Consider the following 22,928-nt stretch of genomic DNA (forward strand, 5'->3'; position numbering starts at 1 on the left):
TGTGCTCTTGTGCTATAGGATGAATGTAACAAGTTAGATGGTTATATGGTTAAACACTAGACTATTATTTTTAATGTTATGGAATAAGGATTTTTCATCTCAAAAGAATTGATAAAAAAAAATGTTGAATATGCAACAAGATCAAGACAAATATTATTTATTTATATATATATATATATATATATATATATATATATATATATATATATATATATATATATATATATATATATATATATATATATATATATATATATATATATATATATGTATGTATGTGTGTGTGTGTGTTAAATTGTTATATACATTGTCTATATGTATAACAAAATTTTTTATTAATAAAAATATTATTACAAATTTTTTTTATTAATAATATAATATTATATGTAATATTTTATTTGTCCTCTTATAAAATGACAGTTGATAAGAAAAATATTAAAAATTCAAGATCAAGATAAAAGTTGCAATAATTTATTAATATATATATGTTTAGGGAAAAAATATTTTCTATATGTGCATACAAAATTGCTAAGTATTTTATAAAAATTTCATAGTATTAATATAATGTTATATCTAATATTTTATTTGTACTCTCATAAAAATAATTTCTGGGTTTGTTTCTAAAAGCCTGAGTTTATATTTTGTACATACACAGCCAAATATTCTTATTTAAACTCATTATGCATTTTACATTCATAAGGTATTCCTCACTCACCTTATTTATATTGAACCATAAGATTAAAAGGCAGGAAAAAAATTAAAACTTTAATATCTGCTGTCATTAATTTTATTTTGAATAATTTCAATTTCACGCTTTCCATTAGAGATATCAATTTTTAGGTATACCTTTCAGCTAAGTTGATCTTTTGCAATTAATAAATGACATACACATGAATAAAATTTAATTTACGCAAGTTTATGCACTAATGGAATCTTTGCCAGTTATTGTTAGAATCGTCGCAATTATAAGCTAGGAGAGGAATTTCCTCTTCAGATTAATCCCATTTGTTTTAAAAGGGGAAAAAAGATAGTTTATTGTTTCAGATAGATTTTTATTTGACATATCAGAAATCGCTGAATTTATATTTATTGTTCTATATGTTCAGACATATCGAAATTGTTCCTATAAATACAAGTGATTCTTAAAACAACAGATGTTCTTCCAGCAGTGATCTTCACGCCATCAGATTTTTTTTCGAACTGTTGAACTCTTCCACCTGCAGTATTATTTTCAGTTTGATGCTGCTCAAATCATCTTCTGAAAGATCGAAAGATTCTCATGTCAATTTTCTGAATGATCGGAAGATACACGTGCCAATCGTGGTATCCAGCTTCTTGTAGTGAAGTGACAATTTGAAAGCTCTTTGACAAGCATATCATAAAGGCATAAAATTCTTAGATTTTGAAAAGTGAATTTAAGTTTCTTAAATATAATTAGCACAGTAGTCATTAAAAATACTAGAAAAATGCTTATTTATTTAATTTATTCATTTTATTTATTTTTCTTTTCGGATTTTTATTATTCTTTTCCTTTTATTATGATAAATATAAATATTTTACTAAGTAATTTAAGCAAGTAATGCTAGTATACTAAGTATAGATAAATAAAAAGATTTTTTTTTATTATGCAGTTTCATAAATCAAATTGACATTTGATATTGTTTAAAAAGTTGTGTAACGTAGCTCAAGTTTTATTTTCTATGTAAAATTCAATGTTTTCAAAAATTTTCCAGACAATACTAGGATTTGCTGGCATTCTGTGACGCTTATATTTTATTTTACTGTTCCAAAATTTTGGAATCAGTTAAAAATTTATTTAAAAATCTTTTAGCGTTAATATAATACGTTAATATATAGCGTTTTAGCGTTAATATAAGATTACTTTTTAAAAATTTCTATAATTCTTCTAGATTTCATTATTTATACAACAAATAAAGAAAGGAAATTCATTTGTCTTCAAAGCTAAAAGAATGGAAATTAGTTCATAAATAAAGATAATTTTTGACCGAATGATTTGAAACATTTTATAACTTTCTTATTCCCAAACACATTTTATAATTTATGACTATTTCCTTCTCGTAATTAGCGAAGCTATTACTAACTATTACGTTTTTATATTATTACGCTGTCGCTATACTGTTTATTTCAATACATTGTTTCTTCTGCACTGTTTGATGCTTTGCTCTCGGACACATATACTGTATGAATGGTAAATGACATCTTTACAACAACAATTTTTTCCACGGAGTTTTTGTATAACCTAATTTATTTAGGAGTATCGTTTTTCCTGCATTGTTTGATCTTTTTTTTTTCTGCATAACATGTTCTTATAATGGTGAGCAACATTTTTCAGTGCAATCATTCATTTTAAGAAGCTGTATAGCCAAAAAGCTTCAGAAACAATTTATTTTATATAAACAATTTATCCTTTCTGAAATTATCATTTTTGCTAATTTATTTTTTCACTATTATTATTTCTCACTCAATTCAAAACTTTAAAATGTTTATGTTTCGTATTTTTTCTACCATCAGAAATTTTCCCAAATGTTGGTTAAGATAGAAGTAGGATAATGATATAAATGTGTCCGTAATAAAGCAAACAAAATTCAGGATTTTAGTAATCTCGCAAAAGCATGACAGTAATTGAAAATTTATATAAAAATAACAAGCTTCTAATATCAATTTTTTTCAATTACATATTGAATCTTTTTTTAATAATTTCAACAATTTTAATCATAAATTTTTATTATAATAAAGTAATTCTGATGAGACAACATAGTTACTCTTAAGATTTTTACCTTAAGAGTATCTATGGTAAACTATTAACTACCTTAAGAGTAACAATTGCTAGTAGGATTGTCAGGAAAGTGGGACATCAATCAAATACAAGGTTATAGAATAATATCGAGCTCGTAAGAACAGGATCTCTAAGTGCATAGAATTTATAAACTTGTACTAGAATTGTACTAGAACTTGCACAATAATTGCTTGCAAGCTTAGTGAAATGCTTTTATTGCTGCTCAAAATATATAAGAATTAAATATCCATTTATCTTAAGACATTTTTACATGCGAGATTAAATTCACACACTGTTTGGTAAAATGTGCTATCTAAAGATCATTGTTATCGCAAGTTGCGGATTTTATAGCATATCATATGACAAAACTAAGAAAAGCAAAACTGCATAGTGTCATAATCCCTATAGCGAGACAATTGGAAGTACTTGAGGTACCTGCTCATTAAGATAATCCCAAGAGAAAAATTTAATAAGATTAGATCTGACATACAAGGTTATCATAAGGCACTATAGATTACCACGTTAGATGATAATTATTTTCTCAGATGTTTCTACCAAAAGTTTTTTACTTTTATTAGATTGAGCTAAGGGATGTCATTTTGTTGAAATTAAAAAAAAAACCCTCAATCATAGTTTTATCCATAAGATTCTCTGTTAGGCAAGTATTAATCCAAATTACTTGTAGAATTGTGAAAATTCAGTTATCATTATCTTTTCCGTATGAAAAAGCATAGTTATACCTTATAAAAATACCCTGTACTTAGCCTTACCATAAGTACCTTTCCTTATAAATACCTTATAAAAATAAGAATTTCAATTAGAATTGTACACTAGAAATGAGTAGATTATCGTATCTGATGATCAACAAATGAAACACATGAGTAATTTTACGATGCTTAATAACGATTATACAAAAGTTTTAAGCAATGTTTCGGTTAATCTACATTTCTTTCAATTGGAAAAATGTCTGAAATGATGGAGCTTTATTCTTGAAAAAAATATGTAATCAATACGACGTCAGCATCAGTTTCAGCAATGTTTTTGGATGATTCGAATGAGACCCAAGGGCCAGATGTCCAGCTTTTTAAGAAAACAGGCCCAATTCTAATACTTCTTGAAATATTCTAGAGGAGTTTTAAAGATATATGCTGGTATTTCATGGATGCAGTGTTAATAAACTTCATAAAAGTTCCTGTTCGCTTATACGAATTTTTAGAAAATAAATACATATATAGTTAAATCCTCGTTTTATTTCCAATGTTTTTTCTTAAAACCAAATGGGTACCAAACATTATAGAATGCAATTTTCTTGACACTGAATCATTCAACGTAACAACAATGTTCCTTCTGACAAAAAGACACGTAAGCCATAACAGTAAGACTTTAAATCAGTTTGAAATATGACTTTAACATTACAACTACATTCCTTACAACTACCAATCCATAGATATAAAGAAAGATCATTAATTCAAAAGAGGAATATGAAAAAAAATCTTTTTTTATTCATAAGAATTTATTTAAAAGTTCTTTAATCTATAATAGAGTTGGAACAATAGACTTGAGATTTTTTTCCAAAATAGATAAGATATTATCAGGTTGAGGTCTATTGATACTGGTATGTAAAACAGAAGATTTCTGGGTTTTATTTCTTCTAGATTGTAGACATCTGATGGATTTAGGAAATATTTGATACATTTTAAAAATGCATGACTTGCATTAAAAGCAAGTTATTACAACAAATTTTACAGCTACTGTAAATCCGATATTGCCAAAGAAATAAATAATAGTTTTCAATCATTAAATCTGAAAACTATTCAAAATTGAATGATTTTAAGCATCAAAACATACTTATATCTATACTTATAAATAAAGCTCAATGTGTGTGTGTGTGTTTTGGCACTCTACAGGCCAGGTCATTTGACATACAGCTACCAAATTTGGTACATGTATACCTTAGAGGTCGGGAATGTGCACATGGGGTCCCTTTTTTTGAAATTTTAATTAGAATTTTAATTATTAATTAAAAACTAACTTTCCCGCCAAAAAAATCTTCTATTTTCCCCACCGCCAACTTTTCCGCCAAAATAATCTTCCATTTTCCCCACCGCCAAATGAGTAAGGCTTCAGTTTTTTTTTCTCCCAACAGTAATGAGGCTAGGGTTAACATTTTTCGGCGGATTATTTCAAACGATTCTGTTTATTTTCTAAATGTTTTATGCATTTAAAATTAAACATTGTTAATTAATCCATGTTTCAGATTCATTCTGAAGTACTTTTGAATTAAAATAACACAGAATAAAGGAAATTAAAAATGTATAATCTGCATAGCGTTACTCCAACTGGCGTAGAAAAATTCAATCATTTGCGTTACCGTAACTGGAGAAGAAAATTCACGCATGCGCATTTTGTTCTGATTGTTGACATGACAACCATTATCAACGGATGATTTAAATTATTTTTAGGTTATTTGCATGATTTTGTAAGTAAATTGTATTTATGTTGGTTATATATTTTTTGTATATGCTTATAGTTTTAAGTACATCGTTTTTTAAGTAGTTTTTTTAAACCTGTTTTCGACCGATTATTTTAAACGATTCATTTTATTTTCTTAGTGTTTGATGCATTCAAAATGAAACATTGTAAATTAATCGATCTGTTCATGATGAATCTGAGAAAATTTTGTTGACAAATTCTTGAGATATTACATAAATTAAGTGCCCATAAAGTTTAAACGCTCAGTGACTCTATTATCAGTAATCATATTATTAAAAAAAATGCTTTGTTTCAGTAAAAAATATTATTATATTAATTGCAGATTAATCATTTACACTTTAATTTAAAGCATAAATTCTACGAGGAGTAACAGAAAATTAGAGAGATACATATCACGTTATGACTGAAGGCCTTTATAATATTATGAGTGAATTATATGACTATCAAAATTTGAAGTTTTAAAATATTTTGCTGAAGAATCTATTAAAGTTGGAATTGCGTAAAATATTTAATGGTACGACCAGAGTTTAACCCCCTGCTTGCGCAATTTTTAAAAATCGTCAACAACGGTCTTGCGAAATGTTCAAAAGCAAAGGAGCAGATGTTCAATTATAGTGCATAATAAAGATTGCCAGCTTCGGCGCGTTATCGAAACTTCGCGAAGAAGGGGGTTAAACTCCGGTTCCACCTATTTAATTATTAAAATTTAAACGAACATTAAGATTGGCGAACCGGCTGGTCGCCAAAGGCGGCTAGTAGATCTATAAGACGTAAAAGAATTCATTTGATAATAGCCGATATGATTTCGTATCACAAGTTTTGCAAAAGTACAATAATAAGTGAAAAGTGCAGAGCTGATATAAGATTGAAATATCTTTTTAATAATAGCATACAAGTTAAAAAGACACAAGAAACAAAACAGTCATTTTTGAAATTTTTTATATTTTAACAACCATTTTTTATTTATTTGTTGCATAATACATTTTTTTTTATTTTTCTTAAAATAACCCCAGAAATTAAATTATTTTGCATGATTTTTCACTGAATTCTATTAACATTGTTTTTTAAACTCCTTTTCCTAATATGTTCAAAAGAAAATAAACCGATAATTGAATCTTTCCGAAATTTTTAAAGCATTCATCGATTAAAGGCCAAAACTTGTAATAATTTTTTATTATTTTAGAAATAAATATATTTTTAATGAATAGTGGATTTTTCTTTCACATCTAATTCAACAAATTCTCTTGGAAAAGTATCTTGCCAATTATATTACTTTTCCCTTCTAAATATTACTCTAATCTTACTTTATGACTAAATAAAAAATGGATCTATATATTGAAATTAATTTTGATCGGGGTGCTATTAAATTTTGATAATTAAAAATTATTATTATTTTGTCACGTAAACAGATACATAAATAAATGTTTTTAATATTTTCTCTTAACTCAGTGTATACGCAGAAATATTGATATTTTCATCCGATTGCCAAAATAATCTTTATAATGTAATTTTTGCATAGTTTTAAAGAATGTTGAACAAAGATAATTGTTAATGAATTCTTAAATTCACCATAATTCTTTCTTTAAGACATCCAAAGTGTATTAATACAGAGAAAACGTCAGTTACATATAAATGAAAGAAATATTTCTTTAAGTTTTGAAAGATCACAATGTTGATAGAAGGTTTAATACCTTTATATAAAAGACACATTATTGTTTTGAAGCTGATTGATAAACAAGTTCTGGTTTCTTTTCATTCCATTCAGTAAGTGTCAGAAAAAGCAGAATGGTTCCATTTGACATCTGCTAAGAGACAAGACAAACGTCGCATAGCATCTGCTTTTTTACTCATCTTCCATATATAGACATCACTACTCGTTACAAATACAGAGAGGTAGAGCATCAAAGTTCAACAACTCTCAGGTAAGTTCAAAAGGCTATTGATGTTTCAGAATTTTCTTTATAATTAATTTAAAATTTATTGAGGAATATGGAAATCGCTAAATTTGAATTTATTTGCAAGATAATGACACATCTATGTCTTCAAAAAGAAAGATTAGTAAAAATAGAAATTTTAAGTTAGATGTTAAGTATCTTTGGTAAAGTTTACAGTATTTGTAAGCGTTATATTAAGAATTGATTTTTTAAAGAATGTACAATATGTTGTAAATAACATAAAGCAAATAACTAATAAAAATATTTTTTTGAAAATGTAAAGCAACATATTTAAAATAAGATCTTTTTTTATCTTTAGAAATACAATTAAAAGTTAACAGTGATAATATTTAGAGATTAATGTTTTCAGTCAGAATAATAATCTTGTTATTGTTGAGTGAAACAAAAAACTGCATCATTCATTTGTTGTCGAGCTTTTACTTTTTTTCTTATTTGTAATCAGAAGAGGAATTTCCTTTCCCCATCTTGTAACATTTCTGTGAAAAATGATCACTATCTTTATCAAAAATCATTTGGAATTCTATATTATTCTTTAAGAATATTCTTCAGTGTTCATGCTTTTTTCATACCTTTTCTATAAATGAATTGATATTCTTATTACTTATCTTAAATGTTTTCATGTATCAAAGGAATTTTTCATGTTCACAGACAATTATTTTAATTTTTAATGGATCATCACGAAAAAAAATCAAGTATTCATGGATTGCTATTAAAGACTAATTCGAAAGGAAAATTTGCTTAAACTAAATAATTAAGTTATTAGTATTTATTCATTAGTTAGTGTGTGTATATACAATCATTATGTATATATAGATTGATAGTTATATCAATATATTGATTATGTATAAAAACATAATTAACATACTGATATTAATTTAAAAGCACTTCTTGATTACTAAATAGATTCTATTGATCAATTAAAAGATCTAATATGTGAGCATGAGCCACTAGAAAATCAAATAAATATGGCCTATCACAATGACTAATAAAGAATATTTTTATAATAAAAATTTATATATCTAAGACGGTTTATCCCATTCGAGATTTTTCCTATTAGTAAGTTGAGTTGTCTTAATATGGTTTTATATTTTTCAAACCCAAATAACCAAATTAGTATTGATTTGTTATCCAAATCAAATAGTAGGCTACCATATAGTTATGTGAAGCGAAACGGAAGGAACACTTGCAAAATATTTGTAGTTATTTAGGGAAAAAATGAAATATCTTTCCTTCTGTATTAAGGCATTTGAATGAGAGTAATACAGTCAATGATTTAATATGATCATTAGTTGGTTTAGATATTAATTAAGCCTTATGAAAAAGGGTTCTACTATGTTGAAAAGAAAGCAAAGAAATGCTACAGCAGCGCGGTGAGATGAATTAGTCCAATAAATTTTGATGAAGAAATCTTTCCTTCCAAAGCAGTTTATTTTCGTAAATTTATTCTTGTTTCATGCAGTTATTGAATTGAAAAAATATAATGCATTATTGAACCTGATAATTTGAAATTTCTCAACTCGTTTACTTACAGCTCTTAGTTAAATCAAAAGAGATTTCATTAACCCAATTATAGAGAAGAACTAATATTTGTAGAATCCGAATGTGATATTTCTTTAAAATAAAGGAAATTTTTTATTCAAATTCTTATTCTGCCCAGTATTATGTATATTTTGTAATGGTTTCAAACTTTCTGACCATTTGAATTTTGAATGCCATTTGGAAATGTTTTAATTATTTTAACATCCTTATTTAAAAGAGAATTATTTTGAACAGAGTAAAATAGCAGCAAGGTTATGTATTTTTTATTAGTTGCATTCTGCTTCCTGTAAATAAAGCTTAGTAAAAATGGATATAATGAACAAAATAAGAAAATGACTGCTTATCTCAATTTTTTTTTCCTTAGTATTATTATTTTTTTAATTTTAAGAAAATATTATGAGTTTTTATAATTAATTCCTTAACTATAAAGTCATATAATTGTAAAATTTATATATATTAAAATACAATGATTAAATTTTCATGACTTTGAATTTTTAAACTGAAGAGGATAAATAACTCTAGCATATTCTACCATTTTTTTAATATTATAAGAAAAATCCATTTTCAAATAAAGATGACACAAAATATACCCGCAGGTGCAACAATGCTCTTTGTATGAACTGTTTCATATAATACTTTTTGAAATACAGTAAGCTCAAACTGCTAATTAACTTGTATTTTCAATTTTGAAAGCATTCATTTGATAAAAGTTTTATTTATTTTTATTAGCTATATACAAATAACTGTACATTTAAGGTATTTTTTTTTCTAGCCTTAACAGCAAAACTATGAAATACTTAATAGTTCTGATGATTCTGGGCGTGGTTGCGTCAACAAATGCTATGAAATTACAGGAGTATTTTAAGCATTTCCTCATAGTGGGTTGTTCCTCAGCCAATTCCTCGACAGGCAACGCTTACGAAATAATATGTGGGTCATGTTTGCGCTACACTATCGACGTCATGAAAATAGACCAAGGATTGTGTAAAAGTAAGATATATTTCCAAATCAATGTATCTTTTATTATTTTGCAGCGGCAGAAAAATTCCGACCTACTTTAAACACGTCAGAAACATCAAAGTCCTCATTTTTTATAAAGAAATATAAAATTAAGAAGTTAGTATACGTGATACAACAACGAAAATAGTTAATCACTATTAGATGAAAACAGATGGACATTTGTATCTATACATACAATTAATTTCATTTCAAGTTGAGTTTACACCTCGATTTACAAAGGGCGAATCTCATAAGTTTTAGCCGTAGTCAGATGACAAGGGCGGCATTGGTTCCGGTATCTCTTCACTCATTCCGATAGGAAGACATTTAGACTCGGCAGATTTCATATGTATTACTTTTTACGGCAGTTGGATTTAGAAACTTGAACCCTTAGATTTCGAAATTTTATCATTAGCCCATTTAAGCCGTAAAATTAATTTCGAATATATAAGAGAAATACTAACTATAACTTCGCCCATTCCACACTAATTAACAACTAAAAGTAAAAGTAATAAAATAGATTAGGAGGAAATAAATTTTTCAAAAATTTATGGAAGAAAAGGGAATTTCTAAATGTTGTCATAATTGACAATAATTTTTATTTAATGTTTCTGAGTTTGTATAAATTGCAGTAAGATCTTTTTTGCTTTGATGTAAGATTTTAATCTTTGATTTGAGATAATTCTATAAAAAATTACCATAATGGAATAATGTTGCTTCTTTTATTCAAACATTTTTTAAAAATGAAATTTTTAGATATTTTAGATATTTCTTTTGCAGATAAATTTATTTCGAAATCGTAAAAGAAATACCCCCTTATCTAACATATATATTTTCTTTTCCATCACTAGATCTTTAAGGCGTTTCTTCGACAGCCAAAGATACCTGAAAAAATTCCAAGTGGTTGAATGTAAAACAGGTTCTCCAAATTGAAAGAATATTCAAAATATTGATGTAAAAACTATTTTTCATGCAATAAAATCATGGAAAACGATTAATTGTTTTATTATTTCTTCGTTTCATTATTTATAGTCTTCACAATTATGCCCATTCCATCATTTTCTTTTTACATAATCAGATGAATGTATTCATTTTATATTACAGTAAAGCATAAATGTGATATTTTATTTTTATCATTGCGCATTTTTCCAAGTATGGTTTATCTACATAGAAATTTCTCATAAGAAAACAGATATTTTTAACAGATATTCAGAAAAAATCAATATATATATAAGATAGAATCTGATAAGAATTAAAATTGCCATATAATTTAATATCAATATACGTTTGACATTCAGTAAGAGTTAGAATTTGATCTTTAATCAGTTTTGTTTTATATCAACGGAGAATCATAAAACGTTCAAATGAGAAAATCAGGAATTTTCTTATGAATATCAGCAAAATTTTTATTTTGAAGTTCCTTGAAAAAAATATGGATTTTACATTATAGCATATAAAATAGAAGAAAGTTTGAATGATACAACTCATTTTTTTTTCATTGAAATAGGTGGGTTACATTATTGTTTATCATTTTGTTTATACCATTCCAGTATTAAGGTATGATAATCAAAATCATTGAAAAGAATTTCATCAGTATGATATATATGTCTTGAATAATTAAACATAGTTGTCCAATTTTGTTTTGTTTTGTATTTTAAATATACATTTGAAATGATAGGAATTTTTCCCGTCATCTTCTTTGTCTTATACTATCCATGAAATAAATTTTTATAATGAACGAAATTATTATAAATATGCAGAAAAACAAAATACAAGTACTGTCGTCGGAAATTTTACAAAAAAAATCTGGCATAGTTGGGTTTTTTTTTTTCTGATAGAAATCACATTTGTTTTCATAAATAGAGAAAGAACAAGATGTAAATTTCTCTTTTCTTAATCTAAGATAGTATATAGGAAAAGAATAGAAAGAGAACAAAACCGTGTTTCATGAATTATAAAGACAAATAAAAAGGAAAAAGAGGAAACAATTATTTAAATTTATGCAAGCCTATAAAAAAATTGAAATTTTTTTATGTTAGATAACAGATTTTTATGTATTTCAGTATTGATTCCAGAACTGAAGTCTTTTTTTTTCCTATCACTTAAAGTTTTTTCCAAAAATGATTACATATTTCGGAAGAAATAACTCAAATCCAAATATTTTGAAATTTTTAATTTTATCACGTCATAAATATATACTTAACATTTATAATATTGCATTATAATGATTTAAAATTTAAATGAGTTTATAAGTAAGTGCTTATAATATAGTTACAAATCCTTATCATATAGTGTTCACATTTTTCACTTATTTCTTTATATAATGTTTTTTTTCAATCGGAGCAATCTGAATTGGAAAATTTGTGTAACTACTATGTGGGATTAACATACATATTATCTTCAAATCACCAGCGACTACATTTGGTGTTTTGAATACGAAGCTTTTTAAAATTATTATTTCAGGGTTTTCATAGATCTTATTTTAATGAATTAAAATTATTTTAATGGGGTAGAAAAGAATGGCAGGAAGTGTAAGGTGGTAAGATGAATAGCAATACACCAATAGACTGGAGATTCAGATCTAACTTGTTTCTATGTGTCTATGTATATGTCTATTATAGTTTTTAACCGGTTATTTAACAATTTAGAGGTAAGTCTATCTAAATAATAGTTAATTGTTTTACTGATAGAGCTTGTATACAGCGACTCATTATTTAAAAAATATATTTTATGACATATAATCTATGATTATAATATGTTATATTGTTCTTAACTATATAAAATTTATGCATATTAGACCTGTGATTTTCTTTCAGTATTTAGCATCAAAAAACTAAAAAAAAAAAGTTAGCCTTTTACAGATAAAGTTTACAGCACAGATCTGTGTCATTATGTTCATAATAGAAAATAATTATTGCGTCTTTACCCTCTATGGTGCAATTCTTCCAATATCCTTTAATTTTTTTTAAAAAAAACTGTATAGATTTAAAAATAACATAAAATTAAATAAGCTTAAAAATAAAAATTCATATCATACAACTTTTCAAGTTTTATAAAGTCTTTTGTTTTTTAAACAATTCTAATTGTAATTGTAATTCCACTAGAAAATATATTAACATTTTATTTTACTTCAATGAAATATCTCAGCATTTGAGGATCAGAAACAAGCAAGGATAATGGCTTCATATTACATAATATGTTTTAACATGTAAGCTAATTATGAGAAAACGATAAGATAAATTGGATATGGTAATCATTCAAAGGCTTTTGAAATTCCTATCTTCTTTACTAACATAAAAAAATCGCTCACTGTCTATCACTTTGTTCTTAAGAAAATTTTCCAGTATTCTTCTTTAAAAAGAAAAAAAATACATCGAGAAAATTAGAAGATGCATTTATTCTTTATTGTGAAAATTATTAATATCTAAATTATTTTGATATTAGCAAATATAGTTTGAATTACCTTTTTATACATTTAATGCAAATCTAAAGTTTTTATCAACTTTATTTTGGAATCCATTTACTCATTTTGAAAAATAAAAAATGTTAAATGGTAACCTCACAAAGAAATACCAGTGATAGGATATACACACAAATGTATGTACCACGTGATTGGAACACTGTCTGAATATATTTCAAGGTCTTATTTATACACTGTCTGAATGTATTTCAAGGCGATACAGAGAAATATAAATTCAAATAATTTACAAAGTAAAAAAGCTATAATATGAAATGCTATATATTTCTTATATAATGAAACTTGAAACTCTTTATTTTATTCACAAATTTTTATCTTCAACAGAAGTTTTAATCTTCTTCAGTAATTTCAAAAGAAAAGCAGAAAAAATAATGTTTAAATTGAAATTTATTTTAATAGTAGAGATTAGCATTTGCATTAATGACTGGTGCAATTTTTTTCGAATTAATTTAATTTCCCTTGTTCTTGTTACGAAATAAGTTCTTTCTTTTTATTTATCGTTCTTAAGAATTCCATAGCTTCAAAAATAATTTTATTCAACTAATAGCAACAACTCATGAGCTACAGCTTGTCCATGAACAATTTATGATCAAACAATACGTTTCACAACCTTATTGTTTATTATAAGATTTTCCGCAGATGAAATGCCTTATTCTATGATATTCTGCTACTATTTACTTTCTTTCAAAAAGTTCGAACTCGATTCTCCACTTTTAAACATCCCTGTATCGCCAAAAAAAATATTTTTGGAATTATATCTGTTTGTCTTTGAATACCATAACTCAAAAATGCTTTGAATTAGACAGATAAAATTCGATACAAGATCTCTGCCTTCATTTTCAGATTTCTACAAAATATTGAATGATATCTGTTCAGAGAAGATCTGTTTGTCCGGCCTTCCGAATATAAATTTGTACGATAACTACAAATCAAAGAGAGTTAGACCGAGAAAATTTGTTACACAGATATTACACAGATCTGATGTGAAGCTCTGTATCAAATATAGAATCAAAACTGAAAAGTGACTAATCGTCTATTGGTCTGTAATTTCACAAACATATAAACGCGATAAGTAAAATATGTGAAGTTTGATATTTGATTTTTGTGACTACAATTGTATTTATGGGCTAAATTTTGATTTTAATTGCTTGGGAAAAAAAGACTTTCAAAATATGCATTCGGTTTTCTGGTACTTTTGTATTAACGACATCCCAGTGATTAATTGCCAAAAATAATATATTGTTTGATCCTTCCATAATTAGTGTTTGCCATTGGCTTATGGTTAATAATACAGAAAAACATTTATATGAGAGTATGCATAAAGGAAATCATTCCCACTGGTTTTATTTCAGTCTTTCAATTGCTCTTTATGGAGAATCTGGGAATTATATTGACATTTCGAATGAAATTTTGGTATTATATAAGGCTAAAGTAGAACAAACTTATGGAATAAAAATATTTTTGATAGACAGATTTCTGATTGGATTATTCTATTATTAATATTAATTAGATTATTACTATTTAATATTATTAGACATAAGATAGTTAAATAATTTTTGAGGATATTGTCAAAATGCAAAAACTTAGAAAACATGCAATTTTCCAATGAAAAGAAAATTTAAACGTAAAAGTATTCGTAAAATGTGTGTCATAATTCATGAAACTATATCTTTACGAAGCGTTTTAAAACATATTCAGTTACAAGTCTTCCTCAAATCAAAATTCGCTCCTTGTATTAAGTTTGCTTTCATTTGTATACTTCTTCATACAAGATTTAAACATGTCTTCCTATAAGTCTATTAGCATTAATTATTTTTTTTACTAACGTTTCTTTTATTGATTCTTTCATACATAAATTTTCAAATGATATAGCATCAATACATAGATTTCACTCACTTGTAAGATTTTTTTTTTATAATATAGCAGCTGAATTTCTTGGAGAGAAATACTTTTTATATTTTATTTTTATTTTCATTTTTCATAAATATGTTTCTAATCATTTAAAGTGTTTTGATTATTATTGAGGTTTGTAGTTTTGTCTGAAGTTAAATTTGTCACATTAGTGTAATATTTTTTTGCATATTTCTATTTTTATATTTTATCTAATATTACATAATTTTATGTGTTAGTATTTACCTTCGAATTTATATCTTGGTAAGATAATAATTTAATATGTTAATATAAAAATATAAAACTTAACTTGAAATTATATTTTTGATGCCATTTTCCTATAATTATTTTCAAGAGTATAAAGACTGTACGCTCTATATAAATTGATTTAATTGCGTTTATAATTCAAACTTTCAAAATTACATATTTTTTTCTACACACTGAGCTTCACTGTAATTTTCTATATGCTCTTGCAATGAAATAAGGCATTTTAATATAAAATAATAATAAAGAGAACAAGAATTTCTGCAAGAATATACTTTCATATGATTATGACAAGGATTTGAATCAATTATCAGGGAGTTTAATGTAATCAAAAAGTGAATTTGTTGAAAAAAAATTGAAATTTTAAGATGAAGATTATTATTAAAACTGCTGTATTTTAGTAGTTATTTGATAATTTGCAATTAAAAATTAGGAAATTCTACTTCTAAAATTTTTTAAATTGTTACCTACATTTTTAAAGAAAAATTATGATAATAATTAAATAAATGTGTTTCCATACAAGCATATTCAAAACAGAAATAGATTTATTTCCGAAATTCAGTTATAAATTCTCAAAAATAAACTTCTGTGACCTAATAATCTTCTTCTTTAAATCGAAAAAACTAACGGAAATCCGTTTTTTTTGTGTGTGTGTGTAAATTTCTACAAAATAACATATGCAATATGCCTTATTAAAAATTATAAAGTCTTTTTTCTGCTTATTAAATATGAAATAAATAACTTTGATGTAATAAGATTTGCTTGGGTTGTTAATTCAATGTCGTTTCTAAATAGTTGTGATGTAAGCATTCAGAAAATTACATAAAAAAAATTCAAATAAAATATTTTATTTATAATCGTTTACATTAATTCAAAATCTGAGTCTCCTTTTAAATATTTTTCCATTCATTTTTCTCTTTTGGAAAATACAGAACACATCCTTATCTAACCATTCTTCAACGTCCTGGGGAATGGAGAGTGATTATTCGATACCTGTTGTAGAAAAAAATAATTAATCATTAATAACAAAATCAGAATTCTAAAAACAAAAATTAAAAATTTTCAATTTAAAAATTATTGGAAAATTGAAGAATTACATAGTATTTTGCAACAAACAAATTCAAAAAGACAATCTAATTTTGGCCAAGCAAAAAAATAATTCATTGACATTTTTCCTCGCAATATTATAAAATATTACAAGTATTGTTTAATATCAAATGGGTGCTACTAGGGTTAGAAACCGGGGAAAATGACTTAAGTATAACAGAAGAATATTCAGATTTCAGTACCTGCTCTCTGCAAACTCTCCTCAGAATGATACAAGAGAGGTACCTATATTTAGAGGTACCTATATAGAGGTACCATTTTATTCATATATGTAATAATTAGTAATAGTCAAACTTGTGAGTATCTGATAAAACATTATCTTTATAAAGTACATATATCAGAATTAATCTCTGTCTTTCCGTAAAAAAATAAACCTCTACTTTATTCTTGATGGAAAGTCTAGCAAAAACTTTCAAAATTATCGTTTTGCGATATTTGAAGGTTTCCCGTGAGCTGTGAAATCCACGGGATTGAGTTTTCACTCCATTTATTGTTATTCAAATCAATATCATTGCTATTACTGTAGCATTACTGCCAACCGTAGTGTCTAATGATAATTTAGAAATCTTCCCATAAAGAGTGCAAAAGGAAATATAGCCCAAGCCATAATCAATTATGATATAGTTTCAGATTTAAACTATTAATTTATTTCGTGGATGAAGAGTTTAGTTTAGTTATATTAACGTCCTGTTGTAAAGCAACATTAGAGTTATTTTGGGATGGACCTCGTCATTTTGAACCGCGGTCAGATGACGAGGACGACACCTGAGCTGGCGCCTCCTCTCCACGCCACACCACACCAGCGGGAGGACGTTTGGCCTGATGGATTTAACGTGCAACAGACCCCCTCCCCCTTATACGACGGTTCTTCGGTGGAATCGGGTCTCGAACCTGAAACCCTACGGCTCACAAGCCGAGACCTTACCACCAGGTCATCGCGGCCTCTTGTGGATGAAGTAGTTTTGTTGAAAAGAAAATTTCAAACTAGTATAATGCTTGAAATAATTATCTTATAAATACATAAAGCAATTTCCGCGAATTAAACAGATGAATCCTCTCACATTTATAGCTGGTAATGACAAATAACTGCTTAGTCAATTTAGTATATCGTATTCTCAGTCAGTATAACATTTTATTCTCGATCTCTATTTAGATGCAATGAAAATATGTTGGATTTAAAAGACTATTGATAGTGAAAATGCGCTCACCTGCACACAAAGGATCGTTAACTTTCTTCACATTAAGTATCATCCTAACACACTGACCACAGATGAGCATGGGCTCATCGATGTCCATGGAAGTATGAGTCTTTGCACATCCAACTTCGGTAAACATTCGAAAGAACCGTTGGATTTCTCCTGCATAAACTGTAGCGCTTAAAGTGAGAAACAGCAGGAATGCCAAGTATTTCGCCATTTTGATTAGTTTGCACAGGGAAAATATCTATAAAACATAAAGTATTTGATGGAAAAGAAAAGTAATTATGGCATTGTGATTTTTTTATGTTTTTTAACAACAACAAAAGGCAAGCAAATTATTTTACAACAATCTATAGAGCTATTGAGTTGTTAACAAATTGACTATTTATAAAACGATTGCTGAAACGAATGAATAATTCTCCAAATTGCCAAAAAAAGTTTTAGAAATATTATTAATTGTTAGTTAAATGGCAGGAACTAGAAATAAATGCCAAATTCAAAAATGCATAGATGCAATGCTCTAAAAATTATTTCTTGTGTGTGTATATATATATATTTGTATTTTTGTTATAAAGTAATACCACTCATACTGTATAATAAGGTGAATCTATCGAATTAGATGATTTTAACATTCGAATATAAATAACAATATGAAATAAGAGTATGATAACTTTTTATAATCCTATAAATCTTTGAAATAAACTTACTACTAAACGTGCAAACATTTAACACAACAATGCATTTTATATACAAAATAAGTTGTAATTAACCTTCAACTTTGAGTGGAAATAACTTTTAGTACTACAAATGTTTTTATAAAAATTAACATCGGAAGAGAATTTGATGGATAATATTTTAAAATCGAAAATTTGCAGAGATAATAAAACAGATAATAAATACTCTGAAATCCTTTTAAATATAACCAAACTCTTATATTTCTTTGTATGATCTTTGGCCATGATTGTAGAAGGTTTAGACTGATTTTTTAATACTGAAAACCACTTCTGTAGAAATAGTTTAGCATTTTCATGCTTATAAATGCTTATCAATAAAAATATGATCTTTAATTGAAATGATAGATTGAAAAACCTGTTGGAAAAATAATGTCATGCTGGTATTTCAGTTCAAAGTGTAGGTTAATTGAACTCTTCTTGTAAAATTTATAGTAATAATATAATTTTATAAAATGAATCTAATGTGTGTTTTCACAGTATAAAGTTCTGTATATGATTCAGTTCGTATTTAAAGACAATCACATTTTAATAGCTTTCTTAACAGACATTCTGATTTAATATCACTGTATATTTTATTTAACACAAACTGGTGTGATCATAAGATAGAAGGAAAATTTTCAATTTGAATATCCTTTTTAATTAGTTTTATTCTAAATCGTCTTCACTTCATTTAATAAATATTTTTCAACTAAATTTAATAAATAACTTTAAAAAATTGAAAAATATTTCAACTAAATAGATTTTTCGCAACTAACCATCATTATAATGTTATAAAATTAACAGACATCTGTTTAAAATGCATAGAAATTAGTCTTAATTCACACTAGTCACCGTCATAATTTTCAGTACGTTTTAGAAAAGGATTTAAAAATAATCATTTCATTAATGTCATAATCATTGACACAACAGAAATATTTATCTTTAGGTTTCTATTTAAAAAAAGAAAATATAAAGATTAATACATTTCAAACATATCTTTACTTACTTGCCAGAAATCACTGAGTCTTACGTTTGCTGTAGTACTTCTTCAGCTCTCTTGAAGTTTAATGAATCCGTTCCCTTAAATATATGTGATTAGTAAGACGACAGATGTTCTTCCAACAGTGATCCCCACTCCAACAGATTTTTTTTAACTTCTACTGATGTCCTCCAGCTGTTTCATTGTTTCCGAATTTATGATTCTCGAGTCATATCCAAATCACTTTTCAAACACTGACAGATTCTGGTGTCATTTGTAATCTCAAGTCTTATGTTAACGTGACAGTTTGAAAGGAAGTCTCTCAAACTGTCATTTCAAAAAAGACACGAATTTCTTAGATTTTGACTTTGCAATAATTCTTTGTGATATTTTTAAAACATGATTTACATTATTGTAATGTTGTAATTTATATGACAACATTATTGTGAGATTTTTTAACGATAATGTTGTAACATGACAAAGATTTCTTAATGCTAGGATTGTAGCGATATTAATTCATTCATTGCGTCTATTACCGCTGCTGTATAGTTAAAAGTATATTTCAAAAATGTAATAATAATAGTATGTAATAATAGAAAAATCAGTCTAAATTTTATCAGAACATTCAAAAACTTTATCATTCGTATTAGAAATTCGAATTTTTTATATATTTATTTATTCATTCATTTGTTTTTTTTCTATTGGTATTATCTCCTTTACAGTATAATTTTAATTGTCCAAAGTATTATTTCCTCAAAATTCTAAGATACTTTGTTTTCTGCTCCATACGCTGCCTTAATAGTACATGAAAAATGTATAACAATGTTATTTTAAGAAATTGCTTATCTTATAACCAATGAATTATATAAGCTCTATCATTTTAGTAAATATCACCTTTTTGAAATTTATTAACAATAATTATTGTATAAAAACAATTATCGCCTTCTGTTTTATTCTATAAGACTTATCAACACCCCTCTGAAATTTGATATCTTTGCTCTTACATTTCTTTTATAGATCGAACTTTTAAGAAGTCGTGTTAAGACAAAAGTAGGATAATGATAAAGATGTTTTCGAAAGACAAATTTCACGCAAGTCTTTCATTATCTTACATTGTGAAAAAGAAAATAATGGAAGTAAATCACTTCCAGCGTAGGTAAAATACTTTTAGAAAATAAACTCGGAAAAAATGTTTCTAACATCAGTGTTTATTCTGAGGTATAGCGGATTCTTTTCTCATACTCTCAATTTTCGAACGTTAATAGTTATTGCAATAAAAGTGGCGTCTAAAGTGGTTATGCGCATTTTGAGAAATAGTATAGTCCCACTCCTAGACACAAAAGAGTAATCAACGGATTTATTCCAAAAAAATGAGTGAAAATAAAAAAATCAAATGCTGAGTTGTAAAGAAACATCAATTGAGTATGAAATCTTAACATGTTCGTATGACTGTTAATGATAATAATGGAATCCTTTTAGCACATTTATGTTTTTGGCACTAACCAACTTTTTTTTATTACGAAATGAGAGCCCAGTTTTCTTATGATATATTTAATGTTGAAGTTCAGTCAGCTCTTCATCAGACATTATGACTGAAAAAGAAAGAATGACGAAACATTATTGGACTCTCAAGCTGTAGATTCTATAATATGACAATTGTAAAGCACAATCATAAAGTGACTATTATAAACCACAATAGAAATCTTTGTTGTAAATGCCCATGCATCTGCTCTTTGAGAAAAGTCCAACCAAATTGATTCATATAGGAAAGAAATCACAATTTCAGCATTAATTTTTTTCCTCCAATAATTCAGACATGATGCATTCTTTATTTCTTTTGAATTGTATGGAAAGTTGCTACTGCTTTGGAATAAACCATTTCGCAAGTAAAGCAATGATTGATTATTTAATAAATCGGATAACACGCCTTGTAGAGCCACTCATAGACTCTCGTTATTATCCTTTCGTAAGACAAGTCCTTCAAGTCTGCTATATGAATCACCAAATTTGATGACGATTCATACATCACGTGAAAAAATTTTCAACAGACAATAATATTTACTCTATTCATTTTAACTAATTCTCACTTATTAATTCGAGTATTTTTTAGGATGATTCTCTGCTATAACAAAACTATCAATAGAAATGCAAAATTATTTGGACAGTTCGAATCAACATCTAATAGTTCAAGGATCTTTATATTAAGGGGTTTGAGAAGACACAATTATTACTAACTCTTGTGTTATTCTAAAGACTGTATTACTCTAATTGTTGACATGTTCTAAGATATTCCCTGGATGCATTTAACGTTCTGAATTAAATACTCATTCAATATTTGTCTTTCATCCGTTTAAAAGTAAGAATGGTATTACACATCAAATACAATTTTGCAGAAAAAGCATCAAAGTTTACTCATTCTACCTTTTAAAGTTTGAATTACGATTGTATTTCTTTTTACAGGATCAAATTTCCTCATTCCATATATATATGAGATTTGAAACTTTTATAGCCATTAAAAATTTATTAAATTGAAAAATTATTGAATACTAACCGATAGTCTCACATAAGTTGAATAGAGTTGAATTGGTAAATATTTTATGGCTATAAGATCATACTTAGAAAGTTGCAATTACCTGCAATCTAGAGAACGCTCCAAACAGCTGTGATCTACCAACTAAATACTCATATACTTTCATGGAAATGAAGTAAACACTTCAGTGCATACAATTCAAGAAAACGATAATAATATACAAAAAGATAGCTTAATAAGATAAAATAATATACAAAAAATAAATGTCAAAGAAAAAGGTGATAGTATCTCTTTTTCTGAAAACACTTTGTGAGTTACAATGCCAAGACCACCTACAAATAAATAATGTTTTCTTCTTATCATTCAATATAAATATGGTTTTCATGACTATATTTTCAGCATTCAAAAGTTAATGGGATGTAAAATAACTTACTGAATATCTTGCAAATTAAAAATAAACAAACATACATTTCTTAAGCTGATTGAAACTATTGCTGATACAATCATTTCAAATAGTCTTAAAAGATTATACGGTACTATCAGTAACATTCCGGTTAATCAGCATCCATGATTGAATATGAACCGAAAATGTTTGATGAAGAAAAGTCAGAAATGTAAATGTCAGTTCTCCCAACAGAAAATTTATCTTTTGTAAAGCAATGGAAAAGCTCCTTAATATCAATATTTACACCTTAACAACAAAATGGTATCTCTTGATATTAAATAATAAGCATCTCTTCATCCAAAACGGTACTATTCTTCATTATAAGATTAAGAATATCTTACTAATTTCAAAATAAATTGAATTATATTTCATGCTCATTTACGCGAATTGTATGAAAACTTGAAAAACTATTGAACACAAACATAATTAAAAGTCCGAAAACAAGATTTTTTTCTCCCCTTTCTTCCAAATTACTAAATTTGTACCATGAGCAAAAAAAATCAACTTTTATTTATTATTAAATATTCCAAATAATATTAG

At 26.5% G+C, this 22,928-nt stretch overlaps 2 long non-coding RNA genes across 2 annotated transcripts; one reads left to right on the plus strand and one right to left on the minus strand.

The window, feature by feature from the left end:
• The first annotated feature begins 7,177 nt into the window (after positions 1-7,177).
• LOC129971433 (uncharacterized) lies at positions 7,178-10,731 on the plus strand. Its single transcript, XR_008784803.1, has 3 exons — positions 7,178-7,212; positions 9,557-9,774; positions 10,635-10,731. It is a non-coding gene; the product is annotated as an uncharacterized LOC129971433 (long non-coding RNA).
• A 5,516-nt stretch (positions 10,732-16,247) lies between these two features.
• LOC129980532 (uncharacterized) lies at positions 16,248-19,618 on the minus strand. The gene is made up of 3 exons (XR_008785246.1): positions 19,441-19,618; positions 17,731-17,965; positions 16,248-16,408 (listed from the first exon to the last, which is right to left on the minus strand). It is a non-coding gene; the product is annotated as an uncharacterized LOC129980532 (long non-coding RNA).
• Positions 19,619-22,928: the final 3,310 nt, after the last annotated feature.

Source organism: Argiope bruennichi, chromosome 1 (genome assembly GCF_947563725.1).
Source record: "Argiope bruennichi chromosome 1, qqArgBrue1.1, whole genome shotgun sequence".
In the NCBI taxonomy this organism is placed as follows: Eukaryota; Metazoa; Arthropoda; class Arachnida; order Araneae; family Araneidae; genus Argiope; species Argiope bruennichi.